Source organism: Phyllostomus discolor, chromosome X (genome assembly GCF_004126475.2).
Source record: "Phyllostomus discolor isolate MPI-MPIP mPhyDis1 chromosome X, mPhyDis1.pri.v3, whole genome shotgun sequence".
Taxonomy (NCBI): domain Eukaryota; kingdom Metazoa; phylum Chordata; class Mammalia; order Chiroptera; family Phyllostomidae; genus Phyllostomus; species Phyllostomus discolor.
This window is the reverse complement of record NC_050198.1, coordinates 98,481,291-98,498,379: the sequence shown is the minus strand read 5'-3', so window position 1 is coordinate 98,498,379 and position 17,089 is coordinate 98,481,291. Positions and strand designations below refer to the sequence as shown.

Sequence of the window (17,089 nt, the reverse complement as noted above, 5' to 3'; positions counted from 1 at the left end):
AAACCAGGTGTTAACTTGTCTCTTGGCCCCTTATTCCTTATTAGAAAAGAAAAAACTTTATTCTGGATATACAATGAATTTACTGGTATTACTAGTTTGTGTGCATCATATGGCACCTGGCCAACTTCACCACTATTTATGTCCTTTGCAAAAAGAGAATAGAGTCTTCACTTGTGGCACAAAATATGTGTATGCAGTCCATTGCCAGCTATCAGGAGGGACTCACTGGCAATGGGAAGCCAGGGCACCTTAAAGTGAGTGATCTTGCTGGGTTTCTTCTCCTTTCTGTGAAGAAAGTGTCGTTACAACCAATGCCTTTGTATTATGAGTCATATTTGATATCTCTGAATCTGTAGAAGATGCAGTGAACCAAGGTCTCTGAGCTCCTATTTCTGGTGGTTGTCAGTGTTATGATTTTTGCCATCCTCCATGCTGTGGGAATACTCACTTGGCAAGATTGGTAGTTGGATTTTCTTTCTTGACATAAAACATTATGTTTCTGGGACATTTTTATAGAAGCAATAAGAAAAGAATACTATGGTAATAATAATAATGGTAGTAATTAAAATATATTGAATGTTTCCTATGTACCAAAAAGTATTTTTAGGTTTAAATGAGAAATATTAATGATGACAGTAATAAATTTATAATAATTACATTTTATTGTATCCTTGATATATGCCAAGAATTATTCTAAGATTTCATATGATATATTCCACTTAAGCTTTACTATAAGCCAATAAATTGTTGTTGTTATTACTATTGCCATTCTACAGTAAGGAAAGTAAATCAGAAATAAATTAACTTGCTCAAGATTACAAACTAGTAAGAGACAGAGATGAGATTAAAACTCAGACAGACTTTCTGTAGAACTTATATTTTTAACCTAAGGATTTAAATTTTGAATAGGCTGGGCTCCTCATCTATGATACAGTGTTTCCATGAGGAAGCCTTAAGCTAGGCCTCTGATTTCCTTGATGTGTCCCCCCATCAACCTACGTGCACAGCCCCTGAAGAGTCATCATTTAGAAATCTGTAGTTGTTGTTGTTGTTGTTGTTGTTGTTGTTGTTGTTGTTTTCTCTCACACAGAAAATGTCAAGGAGAAATGAGCATAAGGTAGAAAGAAGCAAAGATGAATCCAGGGCAATCAGTTAAAAGCTCAGTCCCAGGAGAACCTGAGTTGGAAGGGTGAGCCCAAGGAGGTGGGAAAGGGAGATAGAGTAAGGGACCTCAGTAAGATAGGAGCTAAAATGGAAGCAAAAATTCCAGGTAACCAAGCTAGTCCAAGTGGGAAGCCTGGAGAAAAGTCAAATAGGTTGAGTGGGTTGGGAGCCAAGTCAGTGTCTCTGATCCTGGAGGTATGGCAAGCTTGAAGTCACAAACACAGGCTGACCTGGTTTCATTTTAGCTCCCTTCCTATCAGAAGCTGTCAGACAGGAACTATATTCCTCTACCCCTGATATGAGTTGTCCCAAGTGGAGAAAGGCTAGAGAAGGTGAGAGTACAAAAACAGGAAGCAGGAAGTATGTGGTATGTATATTGAACAGTAACTCATGTACTCTCTTCTGTTTTTATCCCAACCCCTAGTGTGACATCAGATACATAATGGATGCTCCATCAGAAAAAAATTATTATTAATATTACAAACATTAAAATATATATGATATGACAGTTACTTTACTAATTGTTTGACATGTATCATCTCATATTATCTCATGTTATTATCCTTGTTGTACTAATGAAGGATGCAGGCACAAAGAGGTAATGTAATTTGCAGCAGTTCATATCTTAGAAGCAGAGCTGAGATTCAAACCCAGCCCATTGGTCTATCAAGGCTGTGCTTTCAGTTGCTCTACTCAGAACCTTCTTATTGTTGGATGGTTACTCTACTGCTTGATGTGGGGGGTGGTGTTGAGTATGGTGAAATTGGAGTGGAAGTGCATACAAAGAGCCTTCTAATGGTGGATTGGAAACCAGTTGTGGTCCTTCTGTCTTGGCCACTGGCATGCTGTATGACCCAAAAACAGTTGTTTAACTATTCTGCTTTAGGGATAGTCAGTTCTATAATGCAGAAAGTTTGTTCTATACTTCTTGTGCTAGGCTTAGAGGGGGGACGAGGGAGATGGTTTAGGAGGATGAAATGATGTTTAAAAGAAAGACACTAGATGAATAAATCAAGGAAAAACTAGCTTTGTGGTGTTTTGATTTTTTCATGTAATTTACTCATACCCATAATGGTGCTCACCAAACATGTTTTTATTAAGAAAGAAGTTTTCTTTTTTAAAGTAGTTCCATTTCAGCGGGAGACACTTTCATGTCTTCAATAATGCAAAATAGTCATTTCTCTTATCTGTAAGGAACCTGGTGAACAAATGTAGGGCCTATTTGTATTATTTCCACTTTCAGTTGCCAGAATTTTGTTGTTGACTAACCAAGATGTGTTTTGTGTATTTCTGTGAACAAAAATGCAAAGCTCATAACATCTCAACAAGTTCATTTCAATTGTGGAAATCAGTCTTGGTGCCCAAGCGAAGATGTCTCTCAAAACCACTATGCAGTAGTGATCCTCTGTGGCAAATGCTTAAGTATGTTTTAGGGGATAGGAATTCTATGTTGGGTCTCTTAAAGACTGACTGAGTATCCTGAGGCAAACTTTATCTTTTTTGTTTCCTCTATAACTTATATACTCAGTGGGTGTAATGAAAACTTCTCTTGAGTGCTATATGAATTTCTCTAAGGTAAACATGGCCATCATCAGCAAATATGTTGCTGACTTGGTCACTCAACATATTTAGCCAACAAATATTTATCGAAGAATTACTTTTTGTTACATACTATTCTGGGTTCGGGGATTACAGCAATGAATAAATCAGATAAAACCTATGCCCTAATGAGGCTTATCATTTATTGATAGTGGAAGAAGACAGAAAATCAATAGACATACAACACAATGTCAGGTAGTAATAAGCACTGACGAAAATAATAAAGAAAAGGATAAAGTGTGACAAAACAAAAGTTGCTCTTTTAGATAAGATGGTGGAGAATGACCTTTCTAAGCTGGTCATATTTAAGCAGAGACCTAAAAGAAGTGAGGAGGTAAGTAAATTGAGTCATAATGATGTCTGGGGAAAAATCATACCACACAGAGGGAAAGGTAACTGCAAAGGCCTTGAAGTGGTGACATACCTAAAATATTCAATAAACAACCAAGGGAAGCCAGGGTGGTTGGCACAGAGTGAGTCAAGGGCAGGATAGAGATAGGAGGTAAGCCAAGAGGTGATGTTAAGGACCAGATCATGCAGAGATTTATAAACCACAGTAACAGATTCAGATTTAATTTAATTCTAAGGGAAATGGGAGCCACCTGAAGTTTCTGGACAAAGGAGTGATGTGACCTGATTTATATCTTTAAAACACCACTATAGGAACCATTTAGTGAGGATTTAGGGTAGTAAAAAAAGAAATGATTTATCATACTATGGTTGTAGTCCAGGTGAGAAAAATGATGATTTAATATACACTGATAGCAGTTGAAGTGAAACAAAGTGTCCTGATCCAGGATACATTTTGAAGAAATAGTTAACAGGATTTGCTAGTGAACTGGATATAGTGTATAAGAGAGATGTTAAACTTTTTCAACATAGGAAATGTCCAAACCTCTAAGAATTTTTATGAGTTCATTTGAACCAAACCAATGACAATTGTTAGGATGAAAAATCTCAATGAATTGAGAAAATGCCCTGGAAAATTGCAGTTTTGTACCTTATTTTATATATTACTATCAAAGGTAAATGTGTAAAATGTTACATGAAATCTCCTGGTGATAAATTAGGGAAGCAGGAGAAAGCAAAGCAGGGAAACCTCTGGGGTTGGATAAAAAATAAAAATGGTAGAGACATACTTCTTTTACATAGGTGAGTAAAGGATAGTTAACAGTTAACAATTAACATGATAACAATAACAATGATAGGATTTGTGGTCTCTACTCTGGTGCAGTGGATGTGCTACTTACTGTACATTTTCCAAGCATATGTCCCAATCAGAGACACCATGTTTCACTGTTGAGCTCCACTCTGGGCCAGCCTTTTAGTCTGCCTACTTCCTGAGCTTAGTTGTATTAGGTAGTTTTCCAAAAGGCACCTAGAAAAGACCTTTCCTTGCATTATAGACACTTTCTGGAACTGTTGTGCACCTTTATCTTCATTGCAGCATTATTTACACTAGCTCGTGTATGAAAGCAACTTAGGTGCCCATCAATAGATGAATGGATAAAGATGTGGTGAAGGAGTCCAAGATGGCTGGAAGCTACACTGACCTGCTCCAGGTGCCAAACCAGATTTACACCTAAATTACAGAGCAATCAATCTGAATTACCAACTGATGGCTAGATGAACTGAAATGCTATAACCAAGGATTTACAGAAAAAGCCACATAAAAACTGGTAAAAAAAAAAAGGGCAGAGACACAGAATGGGCTGCCCTCTGTACCCACATGTGGTAGCTGAGAAGCTGGATGGATATCTCAGCTGCAAAAGACTCCTCTGAGGACCATGGAGTCTCAACCCCATGTTGGAATCCCCAACCCAAAGCAACACAGATGAGAAGAGGAGCCCACATAACAACTGGTGGTGAAAATCAGTGGAGTTTCAGTCTATCAGTGAGAGAAGAGCGTCTGCTAGACACCCAGATGCCACCTTCCCAGGGACCAATACTCCAATTGTTATACAGCACCAGCCTAGGGAGTGCACTGCATTGGTTTCCCAACTATTGGTGACAGCACTCTGCTGTGCTGGGGTTCTGCAGAGGGTTCTTCTAGCTGCATTCAGCAGGGACCTTAGGGGTCCCTTTTTTCTAGAGAAGATCTTGGCAGAGACTCAGATGGTGATTGAACTGTGTAGCTTTGGAAAGGGGACCATTCTTTCCCACTTCAAATGCACAGCTGGTGCCACTCTCCCACATGCTGAATTACTGGGCCTGCCCTGACACTCTGTGGCCTTGCCCTGATAAGTTCAGTCACACAGGAGGATCAGAATACTGCACAGAGATGGAACTTTCGGAGTGTCTCCTGGGGAGGCTTTTGTCTGGGAATCATGTGAGTGGGTGCTGGGTTGTATGGCTATATCGTGGTGGGGGGAACCCCTATGACTCCTATGAGCTCAGCCAATGCTATCTAGAAAGAAGTCCCTATCCCCTCCTACAGGATTACTGGCACCACCCACAAGAGGAGACTGTATCAGCCCTCCCAAGTCCCTGTGGCCCCAACCAGGTGAGCTCAGTGTCATGGAGAAAAGGGTGTACTGGTTAGAGCTTGGACATTCAGAGTGTGTATTCCTGGATGCTATTGTCTGGGACCAAGACAAAGCACTTGGCCTCCTTCTGAAAGCTTTGCCATCCCCACCCTTAATGGGAGATTCTTGATCTGTCCTCCTGAGTCCTAGTGGCTCCTTCCTGCTGAGCTTGCTCTTCCAGATGGGAAAGCTGGCTACACCCAATCTGAACCTGTGTCATGAGCCTTCTGGGTGAACTGGAGTTGGAGACCCTGGGAGATACTGAGAGGTCTGGCTCTGAAATAGGAGCCACTTTCCTCTCATTGAATGACTGACCATGTGACCTCCAAGTAGGGGACCCACTAGTCCCATTCTTCTGACTCCAGTCAGCAGACCCTATCAAGTTCATGACTGGTGGAAGGATCTGTGCACCATATCACAGCCAGCCTGAGGCTACTCTACAGTCTTTGTTCACAAGACTCTGAAGGAAGACCAGGCAACCTTTGAGGGAGGCAGAATAACTTGACAGGTGGAGGCAAACCTCAGAGAACCTCTTACTTTTTATAAATCTGCCTCCAACTCTAAGCTGGAGGAAGCCGACCCTTGTACATAGATTGGCCCCTCATACCCGCACCCAGGTCAAGTAGATGCAGCCACAAACAGTGAATAGCACAGTAGCTCCACACAGGTAGCCCAAGGCCAGTTATACACATGTGACTTCAACTGGTACCTGAACCCTTCCCAAGTGGAACCAGAAGCAACATGATCAGTATTGGGCTTCAGACCACACCAGATTTTGACTCAACTAGCCACACAAGCAACACACCCAAAGAGGGATTCCAGCAAACACTAAACCCTACTGGGAACAACTACACCTTGGGGGGTAGCCCTTGCACAATGACACATACATGGTGATCAAGGTTTATCCTTATATTCAGCCAACCTAAAGGGTTAGCTAAACCCACAAAAGGGAAAACAACATTCAAGACACAACTAAAACAGGAGGCTGCACATAATCTACAATAAACATTCTTTTTTTAGTCTATAAATTTATAGAGTAAAAACAAAATCAATGGCAGACATTAAATTTGGTTTGGTGCAAATTTGGCTACTGCCCATTTGCAGCAGAGATGAATTGAGGTTAAGAGAAGACACAGTGATGCTGGCAAGGGGACACTGAACAAAACAATCTTCCATTTATTATGAAAACAGGCATCACATAGCAGTGCAAGTCAGTTGGCAAAGACAGGGGAATGCCACATTTAATGAGTAGAGAAAAAAAACAAAGTAAGCAAGAACTTCCAAGAGAGGAGAGGGCCAGGGCATTGAGAGAACAACTTGAGGGGCTACTTGGAGAATAGTGTTTGATGCAGATCTTCTGGTTCACTTGGGGAACACAGTGACCATGTTGTAACCTTCAGGTGGAGTGACCCATTGTCAGGCGTGTTTCTCATGGTAGATTGTATCTTCCACAAAGAAATTGGCCTTTCTGTTTCAGGTTTGTGCCACAGTCAGTGCACACTTAACACTCAGGGTGTCCGTGATGGTCCTGCAGCTGCACAAACACACCGACAAGGGTAGTGACACATGGGTAATTTCTTGGCTTTACCAATTGATGCAGCCATTATGATAAACAGAGCCTTAATAATTCTGAATCTTGAGGGCTTCTTGGGATACCCTTTCTCCTCAGATTCCAGGATTTACTGCAGAAACAGGAATGAAGTAGACTATTTGGGGGACTCATTGAAACTCTGTTTCTCCTGAAGTATCTTGTAAACTTCAGATTCTTTGTCAATGATGGGTCCACTTGGAGACTGAGAAATGCTCTAAGGCTCTCCATTCATCTCTGGTCTAATGGCTGATGTCTTTGATTCCAAAGCATTTTTGCAGCTGGAGATGTTTTTAGAAGATTAAAGGTCAGAGGGGTTGTGGTACAGGTTTGTGATGACTCTGGGGACAGAGCTGGGGGCAGAGTTTGAGGCAGATGAGGCAGTAGAGGTCATGGCACACTGGTTGTGAGCACTTCCTATGTGCAAGACCTCTTGCAGCTTAGAGGCTAAATTCATCTTTTATTATGACATTTTCCTTCCTCTGTCACTAGAGGAGGCCAGACTTTATGTTGAAATCAGGATACTGTGAGAGCCATGCAGTCTATGCAGCCCTTGATTTTATTCTGAGCTTCCAAGTGCATCATATTGCTGGTATTTTCCCCACTGATAGCTGTGATTACATCTCCAAAACATAAATCAGCTATAGCAGCCTTGCTTCCAGGAGTGACCCAGAAAATGGTAAAACACTGCTTGAAGTCCTTGCCCCAAATGGGATGGAAACCCCATAGCCCCTGGCCCTGGAGGACTCTTTGGTGGGTCATCATGGTGTGGCTATTTGCCGATCCACAGCAAATAGTGATCCACCGTGTGAGTGGTGAACCACAGGGACAGACATGACAGGATACAGTGCATCATGCTGGCCTTCACTGGCAGCTATCAGATAAAGTCCACAGAAAACATTTTTGGATCACTGAGCTCAGGTGATCTGCAAGATTGTGCCACTGAGCTCAATAAGATATCTATATCATAAATCCATCTATATCATAAATCCAACAAGCTCTGGAGTCATAGCAGATCAGCATAATGCACAGAAACAAAGTGGAGACAAAGAAATATGTCCTGAATGAAAAAAGAAAGAGAAAAAAAAAACAAAAAATGAGAGAAATCTCCAGAAGAGCAATTGAATGAAATGGAAACAACCAGGATACCAGATTTGGGGTTTAAAACAATGATTATAAGGATGCTCAAAGACCTTATGGGAAGAATGGGCAACCCCATTGAGAACTTAAACAAAGATATAGTAAGCATTAGAAAGGACATAGAAACTATTAAAAGGAACAAGTCAGAAATAAAAAAAAATACAGTATCAGGAATGAAGAATACACTAGAAAAAATCAACACCAGGCTACATAAAGCAGAGGATCAAATCACAAAATTACAGAACAAGTTAGCAGTAAGATCCAAGAAGAAGAACACCAACAAAAAAGGGAATTAAAAAAATTAAGAAAGTCTAGGGGACATATGGGACAATATCAAGTATAATAACATCTGCATCATAGGGTTACCACAAGGAGAAGAGAGTGAGCAAGAGATACAAAACTTGCTTGAAGAAATAATGGCTGAAAATTTCGCTAACATAGAGAAAGAAGTCACACAAGTTCAGGAAACACAGAGATCCCAATCAAGATGAACCCAAAGAGAGCTTCACCAAGACACATCATACTTAAAATAGCAAAGGTTAAAGACAGAGAGAATCTTAAAAGCAGCAAGCAAAGGACAGTTAGTTATCTACAAGAAAGTACCCATAAAGATGTCAGCTGATTTCTCCACAGAAACACTCAAGCCAGAATGGATTGACACAAAATATTTAAAGTGATGAAAAGCAAGAACCTACAACTAAGATTACTCTATCCAGCAAGGCTATCATTTAAAATTGTAAGGGAAATAAAGTGCTTGCCAGGCCCCCAAAAAAGTGATGCTAAAGAAGTTCATTACAACCAGACCAGTACTGCCAAAAATTCTGAAGACCTTGATTTAAGAAGAAGAAGAAATAGAGATAAGAACATAATGTAAAGAATATTGGCAATAAATAAGTACCTATAAATAGTAACATTAATTGTAAGCAGATTAAATGCTCCAATCAAAATGCAAAAGGAAGCTGAATATATGAGAAAACATGACCTGGGGGTTCTGACCAAGATGGAGGTGTAGGTAAATACACTTCACCTCCTCACACAACTAAAAGAAGGAAATAACCAATTTAAAAACAAAAAACAACCAGAACTGCCAGAAAATCAAAGTGTATGGAAGTTGCGGTGGCAGGAGAAACTGCCAGTCTCTTGAAAGTGGGAAAAGAGCTGAGCATCCAGTATTATTCTCTCTTTGACCTCTCCTCCACATACAGTGCCACAACTCAGCAATGTGTGCTGCCCCACCCTGGCAAATACCTAAGGCTCCACCCCTTAGAACATAACAGGGGTTCCAGGACAAAGAAATATGGCCCAAATGAAAGAATAGATCAAAACTCCAGAAAAAGAAGTAAGTGATAAGGAGATAGCTAACTTATCATTTGCAGAATTCAAAACACTGGTAATCAGGATGCTCACAGAAATGATTCAGTAAGGATGAAAAATAAAGGAAGAAGCGAAGGCTATACAAAGTGAAATAAAGAAAAACATACAGGGAAACAACAGTGAAGGGAAGGAAATCAGGATTCAAATTAATGTTTTGGACCAGAAGGAGGAATTAAACATTCAACCAGAACAGAATGAAGAAATAACAATTCAAAAAAATGAGGAGAGGCTTAGGAACCTCTGGGGCAACTTTAAACATTCCAACACTAGAATCATAGGGGTGCCAGAAGGAGAAGAGGAAGAGCAAAACACTGAAAACTTATTTGAAAAAATAATGAAAAAAAAAAACATCCCCAATCTGGCAAAGGAAATAGGCTTCCAGAAAGTCCATGAAGCTTAAACAGTCTCAAACAAGTTGTACCCAAAAAAGAACACACCAACGTACATCATAATTAAATTACCCAAGATGAAAGGTAAGGAGAGAATCTAAAAAGCAGCAAGACAAGAGAATTACTTACAAAGTAGTCCCTATAAGACTATCAGCTATTTCTCAAAAGAAATCTTACAGGCAAGAAGGGGCTGGAAAGAAATATTTGAAGGCATGAAAGGCAAGGACCTACATCCAAGATGACTCTATCCAGCAATGCTATCATTTAGAATGGAAGGGCAGATGAAGTGCTTCCCAGATAAGGTCAAGTTAAAGGAGTTTATCATCACCAAGCCCTTATTAGATGAAATGTTAAAGGAACTTATGTATAAAAATAAGATCAAAACTATGAACAGTAAAATGACAACAAACTCACAACTATCAACAACCAAACCTATAAATCAAAAACAAAAACAAACTAAGGAAACAACTAGACCAGGAACAGAATCACAGAAATGGAGATCACATGGAGGGCTATCACTGGGGAGGGGGAGCGGAAGAATGGGAGAAGACATACAGGAAGTATAATTGGTAGGTACATAATAGATGGGGGGGGGTTAAGAATAGTATAGGAAACAGAGAAGCCAAAGAAGTTATATATACAATCCATAGATATGAACTAAGGGAGGATGCTGGAGGAAATGGGGTTACTGGGCAGAGGAGGCTAAAGGAGAGAAAAAATAGGACAACAGTAATAGCATAATCAATACAATATACTTTTAAAAATAAGAAAATATGACTCATATATATGCTCTCTGCAAGAGACCCACTTCAGAACAAAAGATACACACAGAATGAAAGTGAAAGGCTGGAAAAAAATTATCCACACAAATGGAAATAAACAATACCTGGGGTAACAATATTTATACCTGACTAAATAGACTTCAAAACAAAGGCCATAACAAGAGACAAAGAAGGTCATTACATAATATTAAAAGAATCCAACTAAAGGATATAACCCTGGTAAACATATATGCACCCAATGTTGGAGCACCTGAACAAAAATCTTTGTGGACATTAAGGGAGAGATTGACAGAAACAGAACAATAGTAGGGATTTTAACACCCACCAACAACAATGAATAGATCTTCCTGACAAAAAATCAACACGGCCACAGTGACCTTAAACAACACACTGGATCAGATGGATTTAATTGATATTTACAGAACATTTTATCCCAAAGAAGCAGACTGCACATTCTTCTCAAGTGCACATGGAAATTCTCAAAGATAAACCACATGTTAGGACACAAAATAAGTCTTAATAAATTCAAGAAGATTGAAATAATATCAAGCATCTACTCAGATCAAAATGGTATGAAACTAGAAATCAAATAATTAAAAAAATGAAAAACGTTGAAACACATGGAGGCTAAATAACATTTTTGAAAAATGAATGGGATAACAGTGAGATCAAGGAAGAAATCAAAAGTTACTTGGAAACAAATGAAAATGGAAACACCATAACCTCAAATTTATGAAACACAACAAGAACAGTACTGAGAGGGAGGTTCATAGCACTAAAGGACTATCTCAAAAGACAAGAAACATCTCAGATAAACAATTTTAAGGGATTTTGTGGTCAAGATGGCAGTATAGGCTGATAATTGGTCACCTCTGCACACAAGTTCTCAAAATTACAATTAAAATATAGAACAACTGTCACTGAAAACCATTAGAAATCAAGTTGAATGGACTTCTGACAACTATAGAATTAAATAAACCACATCCATCCAGACTGTAAACCCCAGTGCAAGCACATTTAGTGAACAGCTATAGACCGTGGTGAGCACCACCACCATGCTGCTGCACAGCTGATCCTCCATGGAGGGTGGAGTTTGGTGGTCAGTGGTCACAGCCAATTCTTGCAGCTGACTGGCCTGGGTAAAGCTCTCCCATTAATCTGCAAACAGCAACCAATGCTCAAATACAGATGAGGGTGTGTGTACTCAGCCCATGCAAAGGGTGCACATCGAGTACCCAGTTTGGGTGATAGGGAGGCTGTGCCACTGGATCCTACAGGACACCTACTACACTAGCCCAAACTACCAAGATACAGAGTCAAAGCAGCTCTACCTAATACATAGGAACAAACACAAGGAGGCTGCCAAAATAAGGAGACAAATTTACATGGCCCAAATGAAAAAAATGGATCAAAACTCCAGAAAAAGAGCTAAATGAAATGGAGATAAGCAATTTATCAGGTGCAAAGTTAAAACACTAGTTATAAGAATGCTCAAGGAATTTAGTGAGGACCTCAAGAGCATAAAAAAAATCCAGTTAAAAACAAGTGGAATGCTACTTGAAATAAATAACAAATTAGAAGGAAACAACGATAGAGTGGATGAAGCCAAAAATCAAATTAATGATTTGGAACATAAGGAAGCAAAACACATCCAATCAGAACAGCAAGAAGAAAAAAGAATCCCCCCCCCAAAAAAAATGAGGATAGTGTAAGCAGCCTCTGGGACAACTTCAAGAGGTACAGCATTCACATCATAGGGGTGCAAGAAGGAGAAGAGAAAGAGCAAGAAAATGGAAAGTTATTTGAAAAATAGTGAAAGAAAACTTCCCTAGTTGATGAAGGAAATAGATGTGCAAGCTCAGGAAGCACAGAGAGTCCCAAACAAGATGGATAAAAAGAGGCCCACTCCAAGACACACCATAATTAAAATGCCAAAAGTTAAAGATAAATAGTGCTATGTCTAATATGGCTTAGTATATTGATCACTGTCCTGAAAACCAAAGGGCCACTGGTTCAATTCCTAGTCAGGGCACAGGCCTGGGGGTTTCAGACCAAGTCCCCAACAAGGGGTGCATTAGAGGCAACCTCACATTGATGTTTCTTTCACTCCATCCCTTCTCCTCTCTAAAATAAATAAATAAATAATTTTTTTTAAAAGGTAAAGAGAGAATCTTAAAAGCAGCAAGAGAGAAGAAGTTAATTACCTACAGGGGAGTTCCCATAAGACTGTCAGCTGATTTCTCAAAAGAAACTTTGCAGACTAGAAGGAATTGGCAAGAAATATTCAAGGTCATGAAAATCAGGGACCTACAGCCAAGATTGCTCTACCCAGCAAAGCTACCATTTAGAATCAAAGAGTAGATAAAGGGAAAGGCAAGAAAAAACTAAAGTAGTTCATTATCACCAAGCCCTTATTGTATGAAATGTCAAAGGGACTTAAGAAAAAGAAGAGGATCAAAAACATGAACAATAAAATGGCAATAAATACATATCTATCAACAACTGAATCTAAAAGACCAACTAAGCATACAAGAAGAACAGAGACAGAATCATGGATATGGAGAGCATTTTGATGGTTTCCAGGTGGGAGGGCATATGGAGGAATGAGAGAAGAGGTGAGGGCATTAAGAAGTACAAATATGTAGGTAAAAAATAGGCAGGTGGATTTTAAGAATAGTATACAAAATGGAGTAGCCAAATAACATGTATGCATGACCCATGGGCATGAACTAAAGGAGGGGATTGCTGGAGGGATTGGGGGTACCAGGTGGAGGGGAACAAAAGGGAGAAATTGGGACAATGTAATAGCATAATCAATAAAATATAATTTAAAAAAAAACAATTTAACATGATGCTCAAGAGAACTAGAAAAAGACCAAAAGGGAAAGCCCAGAATAAGTAGGTGTAAGGAAATAATAAAGATCAGAGTGGAAATATATGACACAGAACTTAAAAAAAGAATACAAAAGGATAATACAACCAAGAGCTGGTGTTTGCTTCAGCAGCACATATACTAAAATTGGAATGATACGGAGAAGATTAGCATAGCCCCTGCACAAAGATGACACACAAATTCATGACGTGTTCCATATTTTTAAAATTAAAAAAAAAAACAAACAAACAAGAGCTGGTTCTCTGAAAAGATAAACAAGTTTGACAACCTTTTAAACAGACTCATCAATAAACAAAGTGAGAGGACCCAAATAAATAAAAGAGAAGTACCAACTGACAGCAAAGAAATATAACACATGGTAAGAAAATACTATGAACAACTACATGCCAAAAAATTGGACAATTTGGAAGAAAAAATCAATTTTTAAAAATATACACTCTTCCAAATTGAATCAGGAAGAAACAGAAAATCGTTTTAAAAAATTTTTTTATTGTTGTTCAATTTGATTTGTCCCTACTTCACCCTCAATACTCTCTGCTGTCCTGCCCAAAACCCTTCTTCCACATTTAAGCCTCCCCTGTTGTCCTTGTTCATGGGTCCTTTATACATGTTCCTTGACCCTTCTCCTTCTTTCCCCTGTTATCCCTCTCCCCCTCCCCTCTGGTCACTGCCAGTTTGTTCTTTTTTTAACATTTTATTTACTTATTTTTAGAGAAAGGGGACAGGAGGGAGAAAGAGAGTGAGGGAAACATCAATGTGTGGTTGTCTCCCATGCACCCCAAACTGGGGACCCAGCCCACAACCCAGGCATGTGTTCTGACTGGGAACCAAACAACCAAGCTTTTGGTTCACAAGCTGGCACTCAGTTCACTGAGCCACACCAGCCAGGGCAGTTTGTTCTTTATTTCCATGTCTCTAGTTATGTTTTTCTCTCTTGTTTGTTTTGTGGATTGGGTTCCCCCTATAGGTGAGATCATATGGTATTTGTCACTGCCTGGCTTATTTCACTTAGCGTAATGCTCTCCAGTTCCATGCATGCTGTCACTAAGGATAGGAGTTCCTGCTTTCTCTCAGCTGCATAGTATCCCATTATGTAAATGTACCACAGTTTTTTTGATCCACCATTTACTGATGGCCTCTTAGGTTGCTTCCAACACTTACCTATTGTAAATTTTGCTGCTATGAACATTGGGGTGCATAGTTCTTTTGAATTGATGTTTCAGGATTCTTAGGGTATGAGGCCAGCAGTGGAATTGCTGGGTCAAAAGGCAGTTCCATTTTTAACTTTTTGAGGAAATTTCATAGTTTTCCACAGTGACTGCACCAGTCTGCATTCCTACTACTACTAGGGTTCCCTTTTCTCCCCAACCTCATCAGCACTTGTTTATTGTTTTGTTTATGATGGCCATTCTGACTGGTGCGAAGTGGTATTTTATTGTGGTTTTAACTTGCATCTCTCTGATGGCTAGTGATGCTGAGCATCCTTTCATATGTCTCTGGGCCCTCTGTATGTCCTCCTTGGGGAAATGTCTGTTCAGGTCCTTTGCCCATATTTTAATTGGGTTGTTTGTCTTTTTGGAGTGGAGTCATGTGATTTTAAAGAGAGAGTCTTAAAGGCAGCAAGAGAGAAACAGTTACCTATGAGGGAGTTCCTATAAGGCTGTCAGCTGATTTATCAACAGGAAACTTCAGGCCAGAAGGGATTGGCATAAAGTATTGAAAATAATGAAAACCACATGGACAAAGCCAAAGGGGGGTAGGATTGAGGGTGGGAAGTGAGAATGGCTGGGGTGGGGGAGTGGTGGGGGGAAAATGGAGACAACTTTACTTGAACAACAATTAAAAGACAAACAAACGAAATAATAAAAACCAAGGACCTGAAACCAAGACTATCCAGTAAGGCTATTATTTAAAATTGTAGGTGAAATAAAGCACTTTCTAGACCAAAAAATGTCTAAAGGAGTTCATTAGCACCAAACCACCATTGCAAGGACTGTTAAAGGGACTGCTTTAAGAAGAAGAAATAGAGAGAGGAACATGGGTACAATAAAATGTCAATAAATAAGTTCCTGTCAGTAATAAACTTAAATGTAAATGGATTAAATGCTCCAATCCACAGACACAGATTAGCTGAATAGATTAAAAGAAACATGACCAACATGTGTGCTATATACAAGAAACCCAACTCAGGACCAAAGATACACAAATGAAAGTGAAATGATAGAAAAGAGATTCCATGCAAATGAAAATGGAAAAAAGCTGGGGTAGCAATACTTATATCTGACTAAATAGACTTCAAAACAAAGGCCATCATAAGAGACAAAGAAAGTCACTATGGAATATTAAAGGTTGATCCAACAAGAGAATATAACCCTGGTAAACATATATGCATCCAATATAGGAGCTTCTGAATATTTCTAAAAAACTCTTTGTGAACTTTAAAGGAGAGATCAACAGCAATAAAGTCACAGTTGGTTATTTTAACACCCTATTGTCATCACTGGAAAGATCTTCCAGACAAAAAATCAACAAGGCAATAGTGACCTTAAATGATATGCTAGATCAGATGGATTTAATTGATATTTACAGAATAATTCATCTCAAAGCAGCAGAATATACATTGCTAACTGCACATAGAACATTCTCAAAGATAGACCACATGTTAGGACACTAAATAAATCTTAATAAATTCAAGAAGATTGAAGTCATATCAAGTATCTTTTTTGATCACAATGATGTGAAACTAAAAATCAAGTACAATTAAGTGAATCTCAAAAATATTCAAACACATTGAGGCTAAATAACATACTATTAAACAATGAATAGGTTACCAATGAGATCAAGGAAGAAATAAACATTTTCTGGAAACAATCAGAAATGAACACACAAAAACCCAAAATCTATGGGACAGACCTAACTCAAGAAGCAAGGACAATCTCATATAAATAATCTAACCCTACATATGAAAAGAAAAAGAAAAAAACAACAACAAGAATAAAGGCCCAGAGTAAGTAGAAGGGAAGAAAGAATAAAAATCAGAGTGGTACTAAATGACAAAAAATTAAATAAATAAATCCCCAAACCCCACAGTACTAAGGATCAATAAATTCAAGAGCTTGTTCTTTGAAAAGATAAACGAGATTATGAACCTTTAGCCAGGCTCACCAAGAAACAAAGAGAGAAAGGCCTAAATAAATAAAATCACAAATGAAAGAAGAGAAGTAACAACTGACATTATAGAAATACAAAGTAGTATAAGAAAATATGATGAAAAATTATATACCAAAAAATTGGACAACATGGCTGAAATGGACAAATTTCTAGAAACATAAAAACTACCAAAACTGAATCAGGAAGAAGCAGAAAATGGGAATAGACTGATAACATGTAATGAAATTGAAGCAGTAATTTAAAAACTCCCAGAAAACTAAAAAGTCTTGGATCAGATGGTTTCACAGGCAAATTTTATCAAACATTCAAAGAAGAAGTAATACCTATCCTCCTTAACCTATTCCATAAAATTGAAGAAGAGGGAAGACTTCCAAGCTCCTTCTACAAGGCCAGACTTATTTTAATTACAAAACCAGATAAAGGCATTACAATGAAAGAAAATTACAGGCCAGTACCCCTGAAAA

The 17,089-nt window shown here is 38.8% G+C and overlaps 1 non-coding gene and 1 pseudogene across 1 annotated transcript; one reads left to right on the top strand and one right to left on the bottom strand.

The window, feature by feature from the left end:
• Window positions 1-6,305: 6,305 nt before the first annotated feature.
• Window positions 6,306-7,852, bottom strand: LOC114504522 (annotated as a pseudogene).
• A 5,698-nt stretch (window positions 7,853-13,550) lies between these two features.
• Window positions 13,551-13,657, top strand: LOC114505795. The gene has a single exon (XR_003685266.1). It is a non-coding gene; the product is annotated as a U6 spliceosomal RNA (small nuclear RNA).
• Window positions 13,658-17,089: the final 3,432 nt, after the last annotated feature.